The 7968-nt window shown below is 35.9% G+C and overlaps 1 long non-coding RNA gene across 1 annotated transcript in view; it reads right to left on the reverse strand.

The window, feature by feature from the left end:
- Window positions 1–583: 583 nt before the first annotated feature.
- LOC121673890 overlaps window positions 584–7968 on the reverse strand; it is a 32861-nt gene continuing 25476 nt past the window's right edge. The window contains exon 3 of the long non-coding RNA XR_006019353.1: window positions 584–6106. This is a non-coding gene — a long non-coding RNA (uncharacterized LOC121673890). The remainder of the gene's footprint in view (window positions 6107–7968) is intronic.

Here is a 7968-nt window from a genome sequence, read left to right on the forward strand (position 1 = left end):
GGCGCAGCGGCTTCCCCATGGGCTGCCCCACGGCCTGCAGAGGCATCTCGGCTCCGGCGCCTGGAGCACCTCCTGCCCCTCCTTCTCCCCTGCCCTTGGTGTCACCACGTTGTTTTCCCTCACATGTTCTCACCTCCTCCTCTTCTCTGACAAGAAGCAAAACCTCGTGACTTTGTTTTGATTTTCGTCTTAAATCTGTCATCGCAGAGGCGGTACCAGCCTCTCTCACTGGCCCAGTTTTGGCCAGCAGTGCGTCCACCTTTCAGAGCCATCCGAGATTGGCTCTGCCGGACATGGTGGAACCTCCCAGGAGGTTCTCACAGGAGCCACCTCTGTGGCCCCCCTGCTACCAAAAACCAGGCCGAGCAACACCAATACATCCTGACAGAACTGTAAAAGGTAAAGACTGTCCTCTGATAACATTCCATCAGCTATCAAAAATAATAAAGTACAAAAGTATAATCTCATGCTAAATAATAAATTGATAAATAACCAACTGGTCCCATTGACGAGATCTATATAGAAAATACCTTGTATTTTCTAGCTCTGGTTAAAGAAACATGAACTCAGAGGATTTCTCTCATATACCTTCATTTTATTTTGTGTATTTCCACACCCTGGTCTGACCTCTTTATGTTCTTTTCCAGTCCCAAAGTTACAATAAAATAGATTTCAATGAAACAATTGCCATAACTATGAGAACACAGAGATTTTCTTGTATTTCTGATCCTTCCGTGACAGGTCTGCCATAGTCATAAAGTATTTCTAAGTACTTTTCTTATCATGTATAAAATTAAGCTTTTGGTACCTGTAAGAATTCAAATTTCCCATGTCAGTTAGTTTGGACTTTTGCAGATGAGTAACACAAACCATAGCAGTCTTAATAAGGAAATATTTAAATAGTAAGAACAATGGAATTAATAATGATAATTTATTGGCACTTGTATACTTTCTCACTCATATCTACATAAAATTAATACTGGCATAGAAAATCAAAATCAGAGTGTTCATTATTAACATTTATATCAGTAAGCCAGCATTTGAAAATCAACTGATGTCTTTTCTGCTTCACACCTCGTCGTCAACAATGACAACAAATTAGAACTTCATTTAATACCCCAGAAGTTGGACAAATCTATAGTTTTTCTGCAGAATAATAGATCTACAGAGTAAGAGAGTACCAAAGGTATAAAGTAACCAGGAGCACTCAGAAGATATGAGCTGGCAAAACACAAGTAGAAAGAAGATTTTTTTTTGGCAACAACTGCAAAAATATTCTTTCCTCAAGAAAATCCAAACCCACCACAACACCTGTTTCATTCTCTTTGCATTTTGCTGCCTAAAATCTGGCTTTGATCTGTATCTCTTTTACTATGTGGTTCTGTTCTTTATTAAGAAATACAAGGAAGCAGAATTAATTTCCAGTCCTGGATGAAAAAATTCACATTAAAATGAATGTGATATTCTGTGCATTGGGTATGCTTTGAGATGATTATTCTTACGGCTTATTGAAGTGCCTCAAAAAATTACTAACTTTGCTGTAGTAGTTGAATCAATAACTGTGCTTGCTTTTAAGGATGGCAGATTTAAACAGAATAAATAAATATTTTTGGAGTCCACTTTATTCTGCAGCCTCTGTAAAACCTGTTCTCTTTTTCTTTCATTGTTACTGAAAAACAGGTATAATTCCTGCACTGTTTTCACACAGTGTAGGATATTCATTCTCCCTTCTGTGGTCCTGGGTGTACTATTCTGTTTGCTTAATTCAAGTCGTTGATCGCTTTGGGGAAAAGTAGAATGCTACAGTAATCAGAATCTCTGTTACCTCCTGCTAACCTGGATGCATTCCTAAATAGCTCCCACTATGGGCTTCAATCACATCTTGCATACCCAAATCTGATAGCCTAATCTCTTAACAGGTGGACACATCTGTTCTACTCTGCCAAATTCAACTTATGGTGATTGTGCTTTGAAATATTTGCATAGTTTTTTCCAAAAACTATGCACATCTGTTATGGTTCAGTTAAATAAAAAGTGACATTTTTAAATTTTCCAAAGGTTGTACATGTGTACACGTTTCAAAATACCCTTCAAATATTTTAAAAGATCTTTATATTTCATGACCTTTGGTTTTGCTTTAGCCACTGAGTAGGTTATCTTCTTTATTTTAAGTAACTAATAAGTACAGGTAGAAATAATAAATGATAAATACTCACCTGCTAATAAACAGAGAAATCACCCATCATATGAGAAGGTTCATGCTATAAACAGAATAGCTAGTATGCTCGACTATTGAGACTGCTAGAAAGAATAATTTTTTTAATGTTATACCTAATACAGTGAATAGCAATTGTCCCATATATTCTAAATTTTTCTGAAATCACAAAAGTATATGACAGGTAAAGAAACATGGCTAGATAAAGAAACAAGGGATGGACAGAAGCAGTAGGGAATATGAAGAGTGACTTTGAGGGTTTCCATCACATTCTTCAGTAAGAGCAAACATTTTTACCCAGAAATATTTTGAGAGATATAGCTGCATATTATTGGTTTGGGTTTTTTATTTATAATAACTGGAGAGAACTCAATATTAGATCAGTTACTTGGCAATTCCATACTTCTTCCTATTGAAAGATATCAAAACCAGTTTGTGAGAGGAGTGTAAAGAGGCTGTAAAATCTGTGGCCTGTGGGCTTTATCAGGCTGCAGTCTGAAGTTTATTAAGGGCATGAGTCTTACTCACCAAGACAGCTCTTACAGGTCAATTAATACTTTGGAGATCAGACAGAATTAAATCCACAGAACAATTTAGTTGTGTGTTATATCAACCTCACATTTTAGGTGGACAGATAAAGAACTGCAAACCTAAAAACCAATAGACTTGTTGTTGCTCTATTCTGCAGTCACTTAAAACTTCTGTGCCCTTAGATCTTCAGGAATGAAATTTATATTTTTCCAAGATTTCCTTTATTTTGACAAGGTTAGGGGTCTGGCATTTAAATTCTATTCAACATTGCAAATAAATCTTTTCTTCATTTATCTTATTAAGAGGGCCTATCTAAAGTAAGTCTAGTAGATTGTGTCTGGCAAAACATGGCATATTTTAGGAAGCTCATTCCTTCTAATCCAAAATTTTGGAAGTTTATCCACAATTATCTCCCAGGCACTTGAGGGACAAAGACAATTTCTCTTGTTGAGACAGCACAAGAAATAAAGATAATACCATACTTATAATATTACTGTATAACTACTATGTGTGTAGTAAAGTTAAATGCGTCTCTCTGAATGAAAAAAGCAAGCAGGAATTGGGAGTACTCTTTATGCCAGGTGCAAGGGCTCTTGCCTGGGAAGAACTACATCTAGGTACTGGCTTGTGCTTCAATGGATATGTCTACATTGTTCTCTGCATAGCATGAAAAATATGTTTTTTCCATAAATTGAGCAGTCTCAATGTTACAAATTCATGCTAGTGGTTCCTCCTGCTTTGTCTAATTATTATATACTGGAAGAAACTGTTCCAACAGAGCAGTCCTCAAAGGCACTCTTGTGAAAAGTGCACCAAAAGTTTTAATCTTACCCCACTGAGACTTCATGTTACACTTCTTATATTTTAAGTGTCATATACTAGGGATTGCCTAGGAGACAAGCAGGTGGAATTACTGATGGACTGAGGAGGCTGGTATAATTCTTTATGAAAATAAAGAACTCTCATATCCACATTCAAGAGCCACAGCTCAGACTGGTGGATATCAGAACAAAGTAGAAAACTTGAAATCTTTTTACATTTAGAGATGTAAAGAGGAGGGAGATAAGGTGTGCAAGACTGCTCACACTACACCCATCTCCTAACAACTGTACTCAGCAGGTTTGCCTTTCTCCTAGGCAAATCATTGAACCATACATTTTATACCTCATTCATGTAGTCTTAGTAGTAAGGTGCTAGGAAAGGTCAGGAATAGCAACAAGGTCTTGTAGTCCTGTTGGCAAGAGCCATTTTTATCTTTGAATGTCAGAATCTAGGCATTAAATCTCATATATCTCTAGATTTAAAGAACTATGTCCTTAGTAAATCTCTATGTTAGGAAAAAAAATTAATTTTTAACATGATCAAAATCTTCTGATGTAGCTGAGGATGCACATCTTTTTCATTCCCCAGTGTCACATCAGTTACATATGACAGAAAATTCTAAAGGTACTCCTAACCTAGCTTGGAAACCAAGCTATCTGGAAGCCAATATTCCAGGCAAAAAAAGGCAAAAAAGGTTTCAGAAATTCTTTGCTTTGATTTACAGCAAAATCACAGTCTTGGAAAAATTATTTTTCATAGTTTATGAGGGTTGATTCCTATCAAGGTCAATGGATTTTATTTATAGTGTAAAAAAGCAATCATCAGTGGTGTCTCAAATTCTGAGAAGAGATGTAAAGCAGAATTCCAGGTAAATTTTAACTTTTTTTTCAGGTAAATAAAAACTTGAGGAGGGTGAGGGAAGAAAAAAGGGACATTTATGGGACTAATTTCCTTTTTACTAGATTTGCGTATCTTTGATTCTTTGAAAAGGTTTGAGAGTCTTTTGCCAAAATCATTGTTTCCTCAAAAACTTTTGATATTCAAAGTAGTTCAGACCTCGGAATCTGAAGCCTATTCAAAATGTCTTGTATATCTTCAAGAGTTTCCTGTAGATCTCCAGAAGGTGAATAATGACTGTCTCACACAGGTAGCTAGAAAACAAACTTCAAATCATCAAGAGCACTCACTTCAAGCCACCTGGACTTTCAGCTGCTACTTCAGCCCAGTTAATCCATTACATCATCTATTCTCAAGACCTACATTCCAGAGTTATAATTTTCTAATGAAAAACTAGAACCGAATGGATGCCCACATACATAGAAGGAATAATGGACAGGCTGCTGTATTAGCACAAGAGCCCCTCGAAAGTTGTGTGACTGAACCAACTGGCTCCAGGCAGATGCAAAGGTGTGTCTGACTTCTTCACAATCAGATGGTTTCATGTGCAGGTTCAAGGACCATAATTTTACATCGAGGCTGTTGTTCCTCACATGTTGTATTTTTGGCTGCTTGAAACATCTCCTCAGCTTTAAAGTGATAATTCCTTATGTTTATATACATATAATGTAAGGGAATTACAATAAACTGTTACTACATATTCCATTGTATAATACATGGAGAAAACAAACCCTTTAAAAAGCAAAGCTTTTTATAAATTAAATTGCATAAACCCAATAATCTGAAGAAGGAATGTTGTAATAAAAAAATAATATTAAAAAAACTAAGCCTATGAACCAAGCATTTTTCAGTCTAGGTCTAAATTCTGTATATGACCCATGCTCTACTACATATTAATAATTTTGACTGGAGAGAGTTACAGGAGCATTCACATATTCTAGATTTGTCCTGAACGTTTGTCAGTATGTCATATGATATGAATGAATCACTACAAAGATCCCTTGAGAAAGTACTTGAGGAATATGACAGAAAATAAAATTTAGCAAATATTTAATTATTTTTTTTTTTAGTGCAGAGCATATGTTGGTGTTATATATGTATACATAGCTATATACATTAACATACAATACACTAAATATAATACTTATATTCCCTGTGATCTTTGACTAGATGGAAACATATATTTACCATGAAATAATATTTTTAAAAGTCCCAAATTCCCATGGTCCTGATATTACATTGCAAGGCAAAGAAAGAAATCAGGTTTCAGCTAGGATTTTATCTTCCATGAAAAGTATTTCCAATTACTGTTTTGAGACATCACTTAATATTAGAGCAGTGAAAATCCAGTACATATTCACTATCACAGACCATTATTTGACAGTGAGATATATCACTCCTATCTAATTCATATATTTAATTTTCTGAAAATCTAATAACTCTCAAACCATTCCTTCAATGTGATAGCATAATTTGTTGATATATAGAAGAAACAAAGAAAAATCTTTCCAGTTTCAGAAACTGATAAGTATCTTTCTCTCCACATTGTCCATCTGTTTACAGGGATTTTTCAATATGAGCTAAATTTGTTCACTCTTCCTGCTGGAATCATGTCAAAGATTAGAGGTTATGTTTCCATACCTAAGATATAAAAGAAAAAATGCACTTAAAATTGGACTCACATCCACTTTATAGACAAAACAAAATCTTTTCTCAAACATATACTCTCACACATATATCTGTCATCACAAGAACTAGATACATTCAGTAAAGGTTAAGTGACTCCTTCCTCTTTTAAAAAAAATTCATTCCATTTTTTATGGAGAAAGAAACTCTGCTGGAACCAATCCCCAGTGTTGTATTAACTCAAGTTTCCCATTGTATTTTAACACTCTAGCTTAGCATCAAAAATGTTGAATTCCCACTGACGTCTCTGGTATAGAGAATTTGACACGTTTCATGTCACCAAATGGTTGTGAAGGTTAGAAGAAAGTGCATGACTACGCTGTAGGTTCTCCAAAAACCAACAGAAGCCTCCAATTTATCCACTGTCTTTTGCCTAGCCTGCCAAGGTCAAAGTTCCACAGTGTCTTAAATACCCAAGAAATGTCTACAGCCATGCAAAAATCCTGCATCTCGGCAGTTCTGGAAGCAAAACACTCTTTTTGCAACTGTGATTTCTTTAACACCTTACTTTTTTATGGAACCTGCTGCAGCCTGAAATATGTTGGAGAAAAGTAGCTAACCTACCTCTGCAAAGAGTTTTCTACGAGAATTTTAGATGAAAGTAAAAATGATGAAAGGAAATTTAGCTTCTGATGTGAATGCAATTACAGGTCTAATTCTGCTTTTCAGGCTTAGAATTTTATAATTTCATTTAATTCATTGGAATGATGCTGAAATAAAATTGGACTAATAATACGCTGAGGATATTTGCACCAGTGGAATCCCTCAATAGTAGTGAAGAGAAACAAGCAGTTATTGTCTATCTGCTTGGAAGAACAAGGAAGGCAGAGATATTATTTAGAATAGATTAATAATGCTGGAGTTAAACTGGAAAAAAAACTTAAATTCAGGCTTAATTCAAGGGAAAATACCATGAGGACTGTTGCATACCCTAACAAGGGAAACTAAACTTTGTCTTGTGAGACTCTCTGGACAAAATTGCTCCTGACCTTTTGCATTCATTGTGGAAGATCAGCTTTTAAAGATGTTCAGTAGCACATTGTGAGAGACTGGAATACTAATGCTTATAGATTCAAACACACCCATCGCCAGAGGTTACAGCTGGGCATTGAACAAGACAAGGAAAGAGGCTGATAAGAGGCAAATCCTGTGAGGTGGGGTAGTGCTTTTCATCATGCCAAAGTCCTTAAACCGGTGACTCAGCTGTGAAAATTCCCCTCCAGGGAAGCACCAGGACATCCCCATGTAGGCCTGAAGGTACTCATCACTTCTGGGGAGTCACAACTGACTCAACTACACTGACATAAAGGCAGCTGTAACATCTTAGAAAGTGTCATAAACTATTAAAGACTCCCAAAGTGTCCTGTAATCCACAGCATTACATCATTCAGTGTGAAACTCCCTGAGCCAGGGAAGGCACCTAGGTATTCCCACCGAGCCTGAGCATAATATTAACGCTCTGGACTTTGTGTTTCATCAGCTTCCCCCACCCTAGACAGAGCAAGATTTTGACCATCACTTTGACAAAACTGCTACCATCACCTCGACCACCAGAAATTGCAACAACCAAGTCTCATTGGTGGACATATGGATAGTGGCCATTTACCTTTTTATTTTTCTTTCTTTCTTTCTTTTTCTTTCTTTCTTTCTTTCTTTCTTTCTTTCTTTCTTTCTTTCTTTCTTTCTTTCTTTCTTTCTTTTTCTTTCTTTCTTTCTTTTTCTTTTTCTTTCTTTTCTTTCTTTCTTTCTCTTCCTTTTTCTTCCTTTTTTTTTCTTTCTTTCTTTCTTTCTTTCTTTCTTTCTTTCTTTCTTTCTTT

The sequence above is a fragment of the Corvus kubaryi genome, unplaced genomic scaffold, assembly GCF_017639235.1.
Source record: "Corvus kubaryi isolate FWS band 111438036 unplaced genomic scaffold, C.kubaryi_AGA036_p1.0 66, whole genome shotgun sequence".
Taxonomy (NCBI): Eukaryota; Metazoa; Chordata; class Aves; order Passeriformes; family Corvidae; genus Corvus; species Corvus kubaryi.